Below are 18,255 nucleotides of genomic sequence, written 5' to 3'. Positions count from 1 at the left end.
AAATAATTTCCCATCCCTGCAAGCCCTGCCCTTCAAGGTCAAACAACATTTCTCTCTCAAACACATAGAGATCAATACAGGCTGATCATTACCAACATGCGCTTGACAACTTTTCTATTTGGTGGGAAGAAATACAGGAGCTTTTGAACGAGGGGTCAAAAATCCAAGCAGATTGATAAAAAGCACACATTAGCATAGTGGCAATGCCTGCCCTCAGTCCTTGCATTTCCCCAGGGGGTCAGCAACAACGGATCCCTACTGAGCCTGCCTTCCGAAAGGATCGGATGCCAGGCACTGGAGACTGGGGAGTTATGCCGGTTGCAGACACATTCACAACAGCAGGATTCAGAAGCACACACACACACACACCCCCCCATGATCCTGCGCCAGCAAGTGCTGCCCACTGCCCATAACATCAATACTGATTTCCTCAGGGCTAGTGACACAAGGCAGGAGTCACACCTCCAAGTAAGACAGTAGCTTGAAAAGAGAAAGTTGTTTTTTTCCCCCAAATTTGAAATTTCTTGTTGCTTGCTAACGGCTTTCTAAAAGAATTAGTTCCCCAAATTAATTTCTTTGATGTTTTAAGAACATTCTCTGAATTTCCAGTTTATCTTTACCCATGCACAGCTCACCCCTATTCACTCATATTCCAAAAATGAGCTTTAACGTCAGCATTTATTCAGTCTGTGTTTAAAGTTATATCATCTGAGTTCTTTAATCACTTCACATTAGGTAGGCTTTCCATTTCTTTGATCATACCCATATCCCTTCTCTGCACCTGACCCAGTTTGCACACAGCCTTCAGAGAGCGACTGGAAATGTATGCGGTCTTCCAAGCAATGTCTCACCATGACTTAATATGCTAAAAATTCCCCATTTCTGCCTCAAGTATTTTGTCCAATGTGTCACGTTGGATGACATTTATCTTTTTCATGGCTGCAGCATACTAGATGCTCACAGTTGTCCTGGACGTCACTGACAAACCCTGGGTTTTCCCCCCTCTCACTTTCCCCAGTGAGGTCCCAGCTGGAGCTGAACTTTTTGCTCATTTCTCATGCACACAATCATACAATTTTGAACGATCCAATTCCCATTTGTATGATTCCTGAAGGACATGCAAGTTCTTCTTGCTGAATAACCCTGAACTCCCTGTGAGGATGCTTCCTAGCTTTGTGTCTTTAGGAAATACCACTAGTAAAATTTTAAGGCTCCGAGTGTTACTTGAAGTATTAAATAACTTCCATTTCTAGACTTCTCTCCACTAACAACTTCTTTTCAGACAAGCAGTTCTTCTTTCAACATTCCTGTTATCTTCCTCTAGTCTGTTTACTGCTCCTTAGATCTCAAAGGGTATTATGGATAGAAGTCCACATGGGTTCAAGGGGAGGCAAGACAAGGACTTGAGAGAACCATTTCAGCTTACTAAACAGATAAAATATAATAGATGTAGCAAAATCCCCTGGAAAAAATCTTGGGATATGAGACCTGCTTGCCCTGCTCACCCTCCTCCCTCGCTGACCACCTGCAAACTATTTTTGGAAAAGTCATACTGGGCAAGGTGGTTCCTTCATCCCAGTCACTCTCTCGATTTCTATCTCCCTGTACTCAGGTCAAATGCTTCCTACTGCTAGCAGCTGATGCCTCACTGCCCAGGAACAGAGGCTTTCAAAAGCTCCATAAGAAGTCAAAACTACCAGATAGGGCTAGTGCTGGCAAGGCTTCCCACAGGGCTGGGCTGAGTTCCACGTACTTCTCCAATACTGAGACATCTACGGGAAAACCAAACCAAGCCCACAACAGCTGTCTCTCTCCAGGTCCCTTCTAGCCCAGGATTCCACTATATTCATAATCTTTTCCTAGGAAAGTGCTGCTATCAAAATTTTATACACTGGAGACTGGGGCAATAAGGAGATGTGAATCACTTGGAAGGTTGTGGGAAAAGGAGAACAGATCCTACAATCCCAGTGCCCATCTTCTAGCTATAATACTCAGTACTGCCCAAGCAAGAGCAGAAAGAACTTTTAGGCTGAGAGAAATCAGGACAAAAACAACAGAGCAGCTCCTGAATCATGCCTGAAGCCTCAGCTTCAATCTGATAAACTACGCTCATAAATCTGTACAGCAGACTGTGAATTAAAGCAAAGCCTGGATATAACTCATCCAGCCTGAGACTTCAGAGTGAAACAGGAGCTCAGCTCTCAGAGCAAACCTCCTTTTTCAAGCATTCACTCAAATATTGATGATATACTGAGTGGGAATATAAACTCTTCCACCAATCAAAGCCTTGGCAAAAGGAACTGAAAGGGTATCATTACAGAAAAGATACGCCTTCTAATCTGGCAGTATTTGCTCTGAGCAACCCGTGGTAGCAGTGGATATTAAGGTGTTATTGGCTTCACTCCTATTAAAATCAGTTTTTAAAATGGGATCAATGCTGCCTCTACAGCACAATTTACCTAAACCATTAATTTCACCATAACTTAATACTTCCCTGCAGCCACAGCAAAAGCCTTAAGTTGCCACATTACCTACTATACTGGAGCTGGTGAATTTAGCAACCGCAGTTCTGCTGTATTCACCAGTTTGTGTTCTGACCTCAAATAAAAATTACGTATTTCCAGCTAAGCAGCTGAAAAGCCGGAGGGCTGAGCTGAATCTGCAGCCCAGAAATGGTTCACTATCTACATACTAAGTACAACCACAGATTGCTGTGTACACAGCATGCACTGTTCAAGGAAGGTGACTGCTTATAGTTCCCGTGATGTACACTGAAGTGACATTCCCTTCCCACTGCAGGGGCATTGCCTGGCTGACTCGAAGTGAGGGTGACTGCACTGCATACGAGCCTCAGCTCACGGAGACTGCAATGGAAGGGATGCAGCAGGAAAGGGGCAAGCAGAGGAGAAGAAAAACATCACTGTTGGACACACAAGAGGCCACATACAAGAATGGAAAAAGCCTCATGCCCTCCTGGTTCAATACTGAGTGTCCTGGTTTTGGCTGGGGTGGAGTTAACATTCTTCTCAGTAGCTCATACAGCGCTGTGTCTTGGCTCTGATGTGAGAATGCTGGTAACACACTGATGTTTTTAGTTGTTGCTGGATAACACTTATACGAAGTCAAGGAGTTTTCCGTTTCTGGGAGGGGACACAGCGAGGACAGCTGAGCTGAACCAGCCAAAGGGGTGTTCCATACCATGGGGCATCATGCTGGGTATATAAACCTGGGGGGTTGGCTGGGGCCTGGGGATCGTTGCTCGGGCACTGGCCAGGCATCAGTCAGCGGGTGCTGAGCAGCTGTACTGTGCATCACTTGTTCTCCTTTCTCCCTTTTCCTCTGGATTTTATCCTTTCCCCCACCCTTCCATTATCACTTGTTATTGTTATTATTGTTATTGTTGTTGTACTTACATTTTTATTCAGCTTAAATTATTAAATTGTTCTTATCTCAGCCCTTGAGTTTTACATTCCTTTCCGACTCTCCTCCCCACCCCTCTGGGTGTGGGGAGCAAGCAAGCGGTTGTGTGATGCTTGGTTGCCAGCTGGGGTTAAACCACAACAGTCCTTTTTGTGGTGGCCCCACACCACAACTAAAAGCATCAGTGTGCTATCAACATTGTTCTCACATCATAGCCAAAACACAGCGCTGTACGAGCTACCAAGAAGAAAGTTAACTCCATGCCAGCCAAAACCAGGACAGAGTCATAAATACTGCAGTTTTCCAAGGCAACAAGGAAAAGTGCTGCAGGTTTCGCACAGAAAGCCCACACTCGCCTCTCTGCGCATGCCACAGCACTGCCCTGCCATCACTGCTCAGGGCCACCGCAGAAGTCAAGCGGTGAGATCTCCCAACTCACCACAGAGTGAGTTCCCAACAGACCTCCCTGTTCTCAAGCTCTCCCACCTTTGCAACAAAGCCCAGCAAACACATAACCACCCGCTGATTTATTAGAAACGTGCTATTAATTGTGGTTGTTTACACTGATTTTTTTTCTTAAAGTTTCTCCATTTACCACTCAAACCAGACATGCAGTGCTGCTCTGCCAGTGTTACTTGCCCCAGCTGTCTGTTTCAACGGCCAATAAAGCAATGTCTAGACAGCTTGTGCTTCTGCACAGCGCTCTGTCATTAAAAGAGGCTATTGAAGGTACACTCAAAAACCACCTGCTAGCAGGAATGCCACAACACAGTATTGGCAGGCACAGGACTTCAGTGCCACCCAAGAGACTGTCTGTGCTCCTGAGCACCCACATCCCAGCAGGCACCAAGGAAAGCTGCAAAAGGGAGAGGAAACAGGACCACTGAAAACTTCTGCTAAAAACCCTTTGTAATGCAGACTTGTAACTAACTCCTGGAGACCCTGTCCACCACTTGTGCATTTAACCTGCTGGCTGTCAGATGGAGTGGTTATTTTTTACTCTTCATCTGTGTTGTCTACAGTACTGATACTGTTAGCTGAAGGGATAAGGTCTATTCATAAACAGCAAATTGGCAAAAATTATAACCATTACCGTGACAGCTCACACACCACAGATTGCACATCCCCACCCATAATCATCATGCATGACCTGCTCATTCTGAAGGGATCTGTGGTTACCATAGATCACAGGCTGAACTTGGGTAATAGTGGCATTTTGCTTTGAAGCTGACAAACAGTATGTAGGGCTGTATGAATAGGCATGTCGTACGCAAGACGTGGAGTAATCCTAATCCCTCCTCTCTGCCCAACACACCTCATGGACATGTCCTACATGTACAAGCTGATGAGAGTTCAAAGAGAGCAAAACAGAGTAAATTGCAAAGCAAAAAGGTTAGTCGCTTGCAGAAAACTAGGGGGCACATGAAAGCTCTTCTTAAATGTATAAAAGGCTGCTGCCAAGAGCAAGTGAGTAAGCTGTTCTCCAAATCCTCAGCAACAGGAACAGGCTCCCTGAGGGGCAGCCAGGGGAGTTTAGGTTAGACATCAGGTATAACAGATAAAACTAGCTGTTCATTATTCTACCAAAAAAGCAGAGCAGTCAGGAGATAAGACTGGTTTGCTTAATATTTTTGCGTGGTCTTGTCTGCCTCAGCAGCTCTTTACTTACTTAGAGGTGTGCATTCCTGTAATTTTAACAGGCTTTTACTGTCAGAAAGTGGAAACTATTTGGTTTTATGCCTCTGCCACTGAAGAAATGCCCATCTTACGGTCTTGGTCAACCCCATGTGCCATGGCATCAGGAGGCAGTGATAGAGGGAAGGGAATGGACTGCTAAGATGCAGGATGCAGCAGATAACGTTCCAATCACTGGGAGCTTCTGGAGGGATGAAACAAAGAAACAAGGAGTGGCATAGCTGAAGTCCACTATGCCTGGGTCAGGGAGATGTAATTATGGCTTCTGGAAGTCTTATTCTCATGTGATTTCTGTTTGACTCAGAGGAGCAGGAAGCCTCTAATGCAGGATTAAAAGCCTAGAGCAGCTTATTCTGTGAGGTAGAATAGCTGGAGAAACAGAAACATGCTCCTGGAAAGACACATAAAATGTACAAGTACAGTCTGAGAGTGGAAATGCATCCCATGCCAGCTGATCTAGTAGCTAATGCACCCAGCTGTTGAAAACATACACCAGGTGGGTTTTTTTCCTAAATGGAATATGCTTAGCACCAGCTTTTAGCCAGTGGATTCATCCACCTTTCATCCACTGCAGTGAAGTGACTTTTTCTCACAAATTTGGTATTGTTGAAGATGATCCTTCACTAAGTTTTTCTCTAGTTATTATTAACTTCTTCCCATCTAATCGAGCAGGCTGTCCCAGATCATCGGTCAGCTGTACCTGACATCTCCATGCCAAGTCAGCCCATGAATAAACAACCTTTTGGGTGTATGTGCCTATTGGTATGTGCTTAATTGGCACAAAGAGTCTAATCTGCAGCACGTAGCTGCTATGCTGCCAGCTGTACAAGTCTGCCTCCTCCAAAAGACATGTGGAACCGACAGGCAGCCATCCCATATGCAGGCAGGCACACAGAGCCAGAAATGGGAGGTACATGGCTGTCAACTGTGCACAAGAAGTTTACTGAGGCTGGAGGGATAAAGGGGATCCAGGTGTGGGAGGAAATCCTGCCATGCTCTTTAAAACAGAAAATAAAAGCTGGCAGACGCAAAGCCTGGGCACCAGCAGTGACACAGGCCACGAAGGCAAAGCAGGTCACAGGAGATGCCTGAGAAACATGCCAACCTTAGACTGTGTTGGACAGGCTGGGACAGGGCTCAGGCCCATGTGAAGCAGATGAAAGGGCTGGAGCACACTGCCCTACGGGGCTCCCCATGGAGACTCTGCACTTGAGGAGCTGCTGGAAACTGGTGTGGGGCTCCGGCACTGCACAGGAGACTACTGATAAATGCCAAGCAAAGAGGTGCTTAGAGATGACAAACATGGTCATGTGTCCCCATGCACCCCAGACACATTCCAGTCTGGGAAACAAGAGCATGCCAGCGTGGAAAGAGCCTGAAAGAGCTCTCAGGAGCTCTGTAGTGTACGATGATACTCAGAGACTTGGCTCAGGACTAATAATAAGCAGCAGTGATGATGACTCAAGAGAGCAACTTTGTTGGCTGGACATGGGAGAGGAGCAGGAAGGAGCAGAGGAATGAACGAGCAGGAAGCCCCTGATGAAGGACTGATTGCCCAGAGCATGTTCCTGGAAAAACAGAAACATGCTTTTCATCTCCATGACGTTTTTCCATCTTGGGACAATTCTGAAGCCTGATTTCAATACATACTTAAGAAAGCATCCCATCCTGTGCAGAAACCCAGCATGTGACTCTCAACACACAGCAAGGAAAAGAGAAGACCAGATAAATGGTGAGATCGGGAAGAGGGCTAGTAAGGGCTCAGCATGTGAGATATAACAATCCAAGCCAGAAGACAAGCTGCTGCTCTGCTCTCAACTCATGCTCAGTGCAACAGCTGGAGAAAACTCTCAGTCATGACCTTTTAACAGGACCTGCTCTCCATCTCTAGGAACACCTGCCAGAATTAGTAATCCCATATCAGAGGAGGTAAAGCATGGCGTGCCAAACAGCACTTGTGACCTTTTTAGCAATTTTTGCATGCCTGCTGTTTTCACAGAAACTTTCTGTATCAGCTTAAAATAAATCCATCCTTTCTGAAAGCAAAGTACTCAGAGACTGCAGAAGCATCTGGCCCTTCCTCTACAAAGCCAGAAATCAGCACGGGTGTTATCTGGGGATGCAAAGGTGGAGGCCAAGGAACCATACAGGGGGATTAATGCTGCAGTCCTGAACCCAGCATCTGAAAGTGTGGTCTCCCCTGTCCATGACACTGCTGCTTTCGACTCTGAGCAAATACGTAAGCCCAAGCACTGCCCCCACGTTTGCAGCTCTTCTCTTCTGCATGCAAGGCTCCACATATTAAGCTTGTAACAGCACAGAGTGCTCCACTCCCACAGGGGGTAACTTATCCTACATCCCATATTAGACCAGGCAAGACAGAAGCCACATTATCTGTCTGCAGAAGGAGCATCTCTGTCTCCATATGGGGCTTCTTTGTGCATGAGCCCTCCAAGAAGCATTTCTGTGAGTTCTAGGTTCGATGCACTGAAGACAAGGACTCAGTGGGGTCTGCTGCTTTCCAGTGAGGTCTCTTGTTTTCCAGCACACAGCAGAAGCTGATGCTGCAGCAGCACGCAGACAGTGAGTTGCATACCTAGCATAGGACTTGACCAACAGGCAAAATCTCAGGGAGCGTGGGTCCCGAGCAATCTCTGTAGTGTGGTCTGGTTTACAGTTACAGGCACCAAAACACATTTCACAGCATGAAAAGGGCAGGATTTTGGAATAACTTTTGTGTTTCTATGGATAGCAAGAATATCCTGAGTTGTAGCTGTTAATTTAACATACAGATTTAATATGCCTGCCCCAATTAAACTAATCTCCAGCTACCAGCCCTTGGGATAAACCTAGGACGCTACATATGCCATTGCTACAGCCCAAGACGTTCTAGTGAAGCACCTACCTGTGGCCACCATCAGGGACCTGGCAGCAGCTAGATTAAATCCCAGGTTAACCCCTCCTGGAATGTCCTACCTCTCATCAGACCTAGCAATAACACACACAGGGAAAGCTCAGTAGCAAATAGCCTAATTAGAAGTGAAAGTCTCATATCCTCTTGGTAACCAGCACATCTACTGCACCTGAGGGTCAGTATCCTCTGTGGTCAGCAGGGCAGCAAGAAGGAGGAAAGCATGGGGAGCCCTGCCAGACTCCCTCCTGCTGCCCCCTCCCAAGGGTCCAAGGCTGCTCTCTATGGAAGATTCACAACACTTTGACTAAAACAACGGCAGCATTTGGGCAGGGCTGGGTGTTATTTTTAACACTTGCTCACATAACTCTTTGGATGAATCCTGGGAAGAGCTTGTCACCAAAATAGTATACTGTGGGCACTATTTATACACCCACTGGCAGCACAGCAGGACAGGCTGAGAAGGGAAAGCTAGAACACCCCCTTCCCTCCTCACAACAAGGGATGCAGGGGGCCCTGAAACATGGTTTGTGGTTTGGGCTCACCCTCATAAGTAAACCATCACCTGCAGAAGGCCTGATATCCTTGTTTGTCCTGTTTAGGAGACTCTCATCCACATGGGAGGCAAGCCCAGGTACAACAAGCCTGGGGAAGATGGATGGCTGTGTGTACAGGGGCAGGTGCATGCCAGCTGCTATGAACTAAAAAGAGAACAGCTGTGCCTAAACACCAGCGAGGTCAGAAAACAGTGCTGCTCCCCTCCTAATTATCCATCCTTGGCTAGTACAGGGAAGTCCAGTAGTAGTAGGGTTTCTTGGTCATCACGACTATCATGGTTTAATGCCAGACAGCAACTAAATACCACATCGCTGCTTGCTCACTCCCCTCCCCCCACCACAGGATGGGGAGGAGAACTGGGAAAAAGATAAAACTGGAGGGTTGAGATCTGAACAACTTAATAATTGAAAAGGAGAGAGAAGGGGAGAGGAAAAAAATCGAAAGGGATGGGAAAAGTCCGAAGTGATGCACAATACAGTTGCTCACCATTTGCTGACTGAAGCCCAATCCCCAGGCCCAAGCACCAATCCACAGGCCCCAGCCAACAACCCCCAGTCCCTTCATAACCCTTTTGAGACTGTTCAGGGAAAGAGGGCTTTTCCTCTGTCTCATATTCTGTGGTAAAATAAATTTTATTTTATTTTTTAATTTTAAATTTTAAATAAAAGACCATATTTTATATATATAAATATTAAAAAATTAAAAAAATATTAAAAATAAAGCCATTTTCATCCTTACTGAACTTCCTTCATTTTTGTCTTCCATGAGTTTTTTTCTCCCTCCCCCTTTCTCCCAAGGCACACTCAGACTGCTCTCTGCTTTCATGTCTCCTAGAGAAGCAGGTGACATGACCTGTAGAATATGCACAGGATGCTGTGTGTGAACAGAGAAGACAGATGGGCTCTGGAGCACCAGCACACCATCCTGCAGTAGAAAGGGAGCCAGAGTCTGAGTTTCCAGTGTGTAGGTAAAAAGCAAATGGATATATGCATTTCTTTTCCATGCAATAGAGGCTACAGCCTGATCAGCATGCTGACTGCTCATTAGAGCTAAAGAACAATGCAAAATAAAGCTGCATACACAGTGCTAATTGAAGCATGCTCTCCAGGCAGGGGCAGGGTTGGCTGCCACGTTACATTTAGCAGAACAAATGGAATGGATCTGCTCCTACCTTGCCAGATGCAATCTCCCCAGATCATGGCCTCCGCTCACTGCAGCATGAAGCTGGGGGCAGCAGCAACAGCATGAGAGCAGCAGGACAAATACAGCACGCAAAGCCTGTGGTAAACCAAAGCAAACCCAGCTTGTGCCCGTGTTGGCTCAGGGATCAGCGAGCCGTGCTGCGGGGAGTCTCTGCAGGCTGCTCCCCCGTTGCTGCAGGATGGCGGGCGAGAGGCTACATGACAAGGCACTTCTTCCAGATGGGAGCTGGCTGAGGGATTCCTCCCGCTGCCAGGCACCTGCCTCTCCTTGGGCACAGCAGTGCCAGGGTGCCAGTCTCACTCACAGAACATGTGGGCAGGACAGAAAAGCGAGGGCTGCGGGCTGCTGGCAATGCAAGGGCCAGATCGCTCATGAAAGCCCCAGTATAAACACAGATGCACTGTCGAGAGGACTACGGCAGAAATGCAGCTCGTGTTACAAAGAGCCATTTACAGCAAGCTCAGAAAGAAGCCAGCAAGATGAGGCTGTGCAGGCTGGCTCCATGGACTGACTGCTCAGGCAGGGGGTGGGAGGGCAGCTGCCTGCAAGGGGAAGCCCTGGGGTGAAGTGACCACTAACGAGGGGAGACCCCCCCCAACTCCACACTCTCCAGCAGCTCCTACAATGCCATACAGAGCACCTGCTGGCAGGAATGCAAACTTAAGCAATTTGGTAGCCTATGCCCCACTTGGGGTGGCCCCAGCCCCACAGCTGTGCTGGTGCTACAGAAGCCCATCATGCCCGGGAGAAAGGCTGATCCGAGCGTTGCTTCATCCGTGAGTGGGATCGGCTGATGGTGAAGGAGCCCATTCCTCTTGTCCAGGCCCTCTCCCCATGCTCAGGGGCTCCACATCATTGGGACTTGGAAAGAGAGACTCCTTCTGTCTCCCATGTGCCTTTGGCACTTCCTGCTAGGATTCTTCTTTCCCTGACATTTCAGGGTAACTTCCGAGCTGTACTGGAACTGGACTTAATGGCAGATAAGGAAGATGGGGGATAGGGACTAGCTTGGCAAGGAAGCAATGTGTCCAAGGGTCTGGAGGCTTTCCCTCCCCTGTGCCCACAACTGGAACCAGCAGTACGGGGTTTTTGCAACTTCCAGCTACTGCCTATTAAACAAGCACTGGAAAACCTCAGCAAGAGGCTGAGAAGGTGCTGTTTCAGGATGCGTATCACAGCAGGCTTAGCCTATTTTCAGTAAGCCCAGAGCCAGACAGGCATATAGCTTATGATCTCGGGGTGCAACTGGTGACAAAGAACAGGGAGCCCATGTAGTTCTGAAGCAACTAAAATCTGTTCTGTAGAGGCTGGGGGGACCTCCTTTGAAAAAGTATTTCCTAGCCTCAATAGAAAAAGTTTGGAAACAGTTGACTTAGGCCAATTGCATCAGTGTGTGCTGTTAAAAAACTAGCTTCAAGGACAGCACAGGGACCCCAGAGTAATAGCTGTATGTCCTGGTGATACCCCCCAGAAAGGTGAAGCCAGCCAGGGATTACGCCAGGCTGAAATGCTCCCTGCTGATGAATGCAGCCAGGTTGTATTCTCTATTGTTTCCCTCCTCCAGCAAAGTGCTGGTACGGACACTACATCTCCACCCAACTGAGAAAGCAGGGTTATTGGAGTTAAAACTTGCAGTTCCTGCAGACCCTGATACCCTTCCCCTGGACTGGCAGTGCCTGCGACAAGGAAAGTGCTTTATGCTTTCGGCCTCCGTGGTGCAGGGGGTCTCCACTGCAGCCCAGCGCAGCTGACCTGAGGATGAAATTAATGCTCCTGGCAATGAGCTACCCTTGCACATGACAAAAAGGGAAAACTTCCCAATGTAACAGCAGTGACTCTGGTCCCAGGTGGAGCTCCTCAGGTCTGTCTGGGACAAAACAGAGCCATGGCTTCATCACCAAGCGTTCATCAACATGGAGGGCTCCAGAGAGGGGGCTGCATCTGCAAACATGATGAGCCTTCATGACTTACTCCTGCTGCAGTGGGCTTGCAGGGCAAGGTTTTGGTGGCGGGGGGGCACAGGGGCGGCCTCTGTGAGAAGCTTCCAGAAGCTGCCCCCGTGCCCGGTGCAGCCCGTGCCAGCCGGCTCCGAGCTGGGCCCGGTGCTGGGCAAGGCCGAGCCCGTCGGTGCCGGTGGCAGCCGCAGGGACCGTGTATTTCAGATCGTGTATTTAAGTGCGAGCGAGCCCAGCAGCCCCGCGGCCCCCGGGCCGGGGCAGGGGGAGGCCGGGGGGCTCCAGGCGCCGCAGCAGCGGCTCCCCCAGCCCGCGGGGCGGCCCCCGGCGGGGCGGGCCGTGCCCCCAGCCCGCGGAGCCCCCGGGGGAGCAGCTCCCCCCCCGCAGCCCGGGCAGGGCCCCCCCCGGGGCAGGGGGTGCCCGCAGGGGGCTGTGACCCGCGGGCAGCGGCGCTGGAGCAGCTCCGGGCAGGGCCCGTGGCCCCGCGGGGAGAGGAGCCCGGGCCGGGCCGGGCTGGGGCAGGGCCGGTGCCCCCGCGGCGGCCGGGCCGGGCCGGGCGTGAAGAGCCGCAGCCCGTGGGAAGGACCCACGGCGGAGAAGGTCGTGGAACTGCTGCCGTGGGCTGGAGCCCGGGCTGGAGCGGGGGCAGAGTGAGCAGCCCCGTCCCCGAGGGGGAAGGAGCGGCAGGGACAACGGGTGAGGGACTGACCCAGCCCCCATCGCCCAGCCCCCTGCACCGCTTGCTCGGGGTGTTTTCTGATCTGGGTGGTAATGAAATAAACTGATTTCCCCAAGTCGAGCCTGCTTTGCCCGTGACTGTAACTGCAGAGTGACCTTCGCCTTACCCCGACCCACAAGCCTTTTGTTGTATTTTCTCTCCCGTGTGGCTGAGGAGGGGAGCGATGAGTGGCTGGGGTGGGCACTTGGCCTCCAGCCGGGGTCACCCCACCCCACCTGAACGGTGACCAGGACAGGTGTCTCCTGCAGTGAAGGTACTATACTGACACATATAAGCAACACAACACTGAAGCCATTATATCTACCAAGTTGCTTCTGCAGCCAAGCTGGTCTTAGCCAGGGAATGGCTGAACACCAGATGATCCCAAAGGGTTTAAAAACCATTCACAACAACCCAGGCTCAAACGAGGCAGTTGAGAGTATTTAGATCAAGGCTGCCCACCACACCTGCAGCAACAGGAATCCTGTCAAGGCACAAGTGACAGCCCTGCAGCACCCGCAGCCTCCCAGGAGCACAAGCATTGACCTTGACTGGGGAACCCTGTCTCCAAGTTCTCCCCTGCACTTTCTGACCACACCTGGAGAGATGGAGGAAAGTGCTGCCTACAGAAAATGGGGTTTAGCAATCTGTACAGCTGGGCCTTGTTTCAGTTTGGGAGCTGCTTTTCCCTACCAGCCCTTCTCCACCTCAGTCAGACCCACTGCCCACGTTCCATCGTTCGCTGGAGGAATCTAGCCATTACAGGAGAGGATGGGCACAGAGGGCACCACTTCACAGGGCTTTACTTGTCCAGCTCAGCTACATAAAACTTCCAGCACACCACCTCAGTTTCCCCCCACCCCGTGACATAAGGATCACGACACTTACCAAGTCACTGCAGATGTTGTGAAGTTAACTTCGTTATGGGGTGCTGGCAGTCTGTACACAGAAACGAGCATTCTGTGACACTCCTTTTCCACCCATAAAGCAGACAGTCCTGGTGGCTTTCCCAGGCATACAAGCTACTGCACACAGCTTTCTTCTCCCTCACCACAGCAGGTAGGCTGCAAAGACAGGGATCCCCATTACCCCCCAAATCTGGAGCTTTGATCCCTCTACCAGCTGTGTCCAGGCCATCTGCCAGGCAGGAATGCGATGCACCAAGCCCAGCCTCAGCCGAGCTGTCAAGGCAGCGGAAGGGCTGGGGCTGCACTGCTCTGGAATTCCAGCAACGCACAAACGCCCTGTCAGCCTGCACCAGGAATGACTCCTCCCTGCCCTGGACCAGGCTGAATCACTGGAAATACCAAAACAACGATGAGGTCACGTTCCCAGAGCAAGGAACTGCAGCCAGATATAGCTGCATGGAGAAACGTGCTAAAAAGGGACACAGTGCACAGGCTAGAGGCTCCGGCAGACAGGCACCCCGGGTATTTGTCTTGTTTAAAAACAGCTTGAGGCTGCCAGGAGAGGTTTTTTTCTCTGCAGGGAGCAGCGAACTGGGGAGCACAACAGGGGCTTTAAACCCTTTATCCATCCCATTGACAGAGACACAATTAGTGCTCGTGAGAGTATAGATTTGGATTCAAGGAATGAGGCAGACGTACAATTAGGATTGGATTCTGAATCCAGTGTTCCCAAAATCTCTCTGTGATAACATGTGCAGGCGTAAGCAGTGAAGAATCCCCCTGCAGCAAGGTGAATGGCAGACAAAAATCATATGCCCATTACTGTCTGGTTGCCTTTGCTACAGCCTCCCAGCTTCTACAAAAAATCCCAATGGTAAGTTTTCAATGGGGTGAGCAGCAAGTAACAGTGGCTCCTATTGCTCCTAAAATGAGGATCTGAGGCACTCAATTATCAGCAAATAGGCTTTCCAAGGCAGTGCAGTTCCAGCTTTTCCCAGTTCTCAGTGGAGAGCGACCGGAGACATTTTGCTAGACTGTGAAGGAAATTGCTACATAGGACTTGGAAAGGATAGAGGATCACAATAGAATTTGCAATAGCCTGCTCTTTCCCCCCTCTGTAGGAGAAATTTGGATGGCTAACAATAATACCCACACTTATTTGAAGAAGATGCTCTAAGAATCTAGATTTTGTTCCATCAGGACATAAACCAGATCCTAATCAGAAGCCAAGGGGGAGCAAAGAGGAGCAGATAGCTAACGCCAGGCATCTCACATGGCTGGCTGGGCAGCAGTCATTGAGCTGGCAGACTTCGCAACAACCACAGCAGCCTCTGGCACACTGAGCTGGTGGGCTATGTCTGCACCAGTCCCTTTCTCCTGCAAGTGCTTTCAGATTTGCTAATAAAGATATAAGAAAATTTGTGGTGGCCTGTGCGAGAGCCATTAGACCAGAAGTGCTCAAAACCAAATCAGTTCATTTTCTCCCCACAGTTTCAGTGCATTCTGGTAACAGGAACCACCACAGTGGGTCACACCAAGAATTCTTCTGGTCTATTGCTGTACCCTTGGCATTTTGGCACCATCGTATACGTATCACAGAGTACAGAGTGAGCTCTCCTGAGGCTACACTCTTCCATCCTGCAATAATTAGCAGGCAAGGAGGTCACACTCCAGAGCTGGAGGCTTCACACTGGCCACCACGTTTAACAGCCACTGAAACACATCCATGCCACTGAAGTGTCTGATTCCTCTTGGAATCTGTGTGTATTTTCAGCCTTCATGCCAACTCATAGCAACATGTTCTGCAAATCAGCTGTGTTGAAAAAAGACTTCCTTGACCTCCCGCCTAATAAATAATTTTGCTGTATGTGCTTCCTCTGTGCTCTAAGAAATAGCAAAGTTGAGTAACATCATTCCTTATTCAACTTCTCCCTACTGTACAGTATTTTATAGGCCACTATTATTTCCTACTGTCATCTACTTTTCCTTGTTTAATTTCTCTTCCTACAGAAGCTATCCCAGTCCCATAATCACCCTTATTCCCCTTTTCTATACCATGTCCAGGCCTAAGTCACTCTTTTTGAGAGAGAGCGACCAGACTGTTACGTGGTACTCAAGATGCAGGCACAACATGACTATATACCTAAATACACAAGAACATATACCGGTACTTTTTCATTTATTCTTATTTCCAGTATGAGGTCTGCCTTTTTGGCTACAGCTGACCATTGAGCTAATGAGCTCTGGTAACGATCCACAGTGACTCCAAAGGGCTTCTTGTGGGCAGTGAGAAACTGTTCACAAATCACCGTTACATGTGACATTTATCAGTGTGGAATTCCATTTGCTGTTTTATCGTGCTCATAGTTTTGCAGGATACTCCTGTAATTCTTCAAGTGGTTTTCAAACTGACCACCCTGACTAACTTCAAATCATCAGAAAATTATAGTTGTCACTCCATCGTCCAAACCATCACTAGATGAGCTGTACAGCATCTGTTCCACAAAGATCCCTGCGGGACCCAGGCACTGCAGGTACCAGAGCTTTCATGCATTGCAAAGCATGGCATTTGACAAGGAGTGGTCTAAGCACAGTGACCAGCAATGCTCCATCTCAGTGAGATATCCCACCATGTCCTGATGCAAGGAGCTGTGGAGCTCTAATCATCGTGGTCTGCACCTGAACTTGTGCTGACACAGGGCCATGCACAGGTAGACACCTGTACCATATAATCCACAAGGCTTTGCTGGGCACAGTCTCAATGCTCTGTATGTGGTAGCACAACCACTGCAGCAGTAGGATGGCCACACTCCACATTCCATTGCTGGGATGTGATTAGCAGCACACCAAATTTGTGCTCACACACCACCATCTGAACCAGTGCCTTGCCATGGCACTCACGGAGGATGCTGCTGTAGTTTGAACCAGCCATTGTGAAATCAGCCAGAAAGAAGTTCTTCTTGCGAAGGATGTAAGCAAGCTTCCCAAGAGACACCACGACCATAGTGCATAGTTTTCTGCAAAGCAGTTGAACTAGTAGAGAGGCTGTAAGCCTCCTAAGGCAGTGTCCTTCAACAGCACCATTTACAGGTTGTGCCAGACAGATGCTGATATCAGCAGAACATTTGTGACAGCAGCCCAAGAGCTGTCCATGGAGAGACTGTTCAGACAGGAGGACACTGTGACCTGTTCTCATTGCTCCTGGTCCCCGGCAATGTGGTTAGCACAACTAATGCCATTTTACGAGGCAAACAGCCATTCTCTGTGACTGAGTAGGTCACACATCCCTTTCCTCCCCCTCACTACCAGGCCCTGAAGGTCCTGTGCACCAAGCAGACAAACCAAACAGTATTTTTCTTCCCCTCCCTACTGGCGTCAACGTTTCCAGGCATCAAGAACCTTTAATAGTAACTATGATTTAGTGCCATCATCATTCTGCCAAGGATCCCTAAAAGAAGTGTCAGTGCCCAGGTGACAGACACACGCTCCCATCCACAGCTCCACTTAGGACTTGGTCAGAAGTGCAGAGCCCAGGGCGAGGCTTAAAGGCTACAAAGATGCTCAGCAAATACCCACCCTAGGCACAACAGATGTGAATTGTGGAAACCAGTATTCCCAGGCCAGGCAAACACACACAAGAATAAGAAGAGGAGAGGGAGAAACTGTGGCCTTCAAATAAGCAGCAGATATCACAAATAAAACTCCAACCAGGATGGATTTCACGTTCCAGAATCAGACAAACAAGAGATCTATAGTCAATAAACCTCAGAAAAAACCCCGCTGTGTGTCCAGGGCATTGATGAAGTGGGAATTAAGTGTTCAGCGGAAAGCAGATTGAGTAAGGCCAAGCAGAACTGAGGGAACCAGCCTCCCCTGTTACCCTCCTGGAGGGACACAGCAAGCTAAAAAACTCCTACCAGCTAAGTTTACCCTGAAGCACTCCAAGTTGAGCTGGCAAACCAGCAGGAACTATGTCTGGCCCAGCTTCAGCAGAGCTCACCACAGGGAAGAGCACCAGGCAAGCTACAAGTACACACAGTATCTTCATTTCATTTATTGACAGAGCTCAAGCATACCCTTGCACACAGCAGCTTGATGGTGTGGGGAAGGGTGAAGGAGCACCTCATTTATCCTTCATCTTTTTCATGCAAAATATTGCCTGCAATCCCGGAGAAAAGACTGAAAGGAGGTTTCAGTGAACCATAATCCCTATGTAACAGCCTGGTCTGGGATGCTGCATTCTCCAGCTCGCATAAAAAGAGAACATATGTGTTCCTGCACATTGCCCATCGAACACTGCCCCATCAACAGCTCCACTGACCCATCCAAAAGGCAAGACAACCAAGCCACTGAGCAGAGAAAACTCAGGATACCAGGCATCCTGCACAGGAAAAAGTGTCAGACAGCATCTGCTGCCACAGCAAAAACTGAACCAGAAGCAGAACTGCAGGCAGAATACTAGGCAACCATAAACCAGGCTTGCATCTTTTGAATAGTCTATATTCCCTTATTCACAGCCTGAAGGTTTTTGAGGGATGATTGCCAGGAGGTAAGGAAGCCTCTGAAGCAGCTGCTCTAGGTGTTGCTATCTAAGCCCAAAGGATGCAAACCCAATGCTGCCAGTGAAAGGTCACTGGACTGGAACCTGGCCCAGCAGCTTCTATGAAGCACATGAACTAGGAGACTTTCAGACTACAATTTTTCAACATGACAGTACAAATTAGTTTTCTAAATACAGACCTGTACTCTACATGGAATGAATGGCCTGGCTGCCTGCAGGGCTGATGAAGGGTAGCACTCTTCTCCAGATGACACAAAAGACCAGTTTAAAATTCAGGGCAGCTAGTGACTCTCTGAGTCACCTTGGTCTGCATGCTTCAGGTCCTA

The 18,255-nt window shown here is 49.0% G+C and overlaps 1 protein-coding gene across 8 annotated transcripts in view; it reads right to left on the bottom strand.

Annotated features, from left to right (window-relative positions):
• The window catches only part of RUSC2 (RUN and SH3 domain containing 2), a 62,914-nt gene that overhangs the window by 41,850 nt on the left and 2,809 nt on the right, over nt 1–18,255 (bottom strand). For 5 of the 8 annotated variants that reach the window (XM_055698759.1, XM_055698764.1, XM_055698766.1 and 2 more), the window contains exon 2: nt 13,349–13,524. The exons of 1 other annotated variant lie outside the window; for it this stretch is intronic. The gene's annotated coding sequence lies outside the window, so the exon portion shown is untranslated. Of the gene's footprint in view, nt 1–9,755; nt 11,609–13,348; nt 13,948–18,255 lie in introns of those variants that run through there. 2 more of the 8 variants (XM_055698760.1, XM_055698762.1) reach the window with 2 other exon arrangements.

Source organism: Falco cherrug, chromosome Z (assembly GCF_023634085.1).
Source record: "Falco cherrug isolate bFalChe1 chromosome Z, bFalChe1.pri, whole genome shotgun sequence".
Classification (NCBI taxonomy): domain Eukaryota; kingdom Metazoa; phylum Chordata; class Aves; order Falconiformes; family Falconidae; genus Falco; species Falco cherrug.
This window is presented reverse-complemented; position numbering and strand designations above follow the sequence as displayed.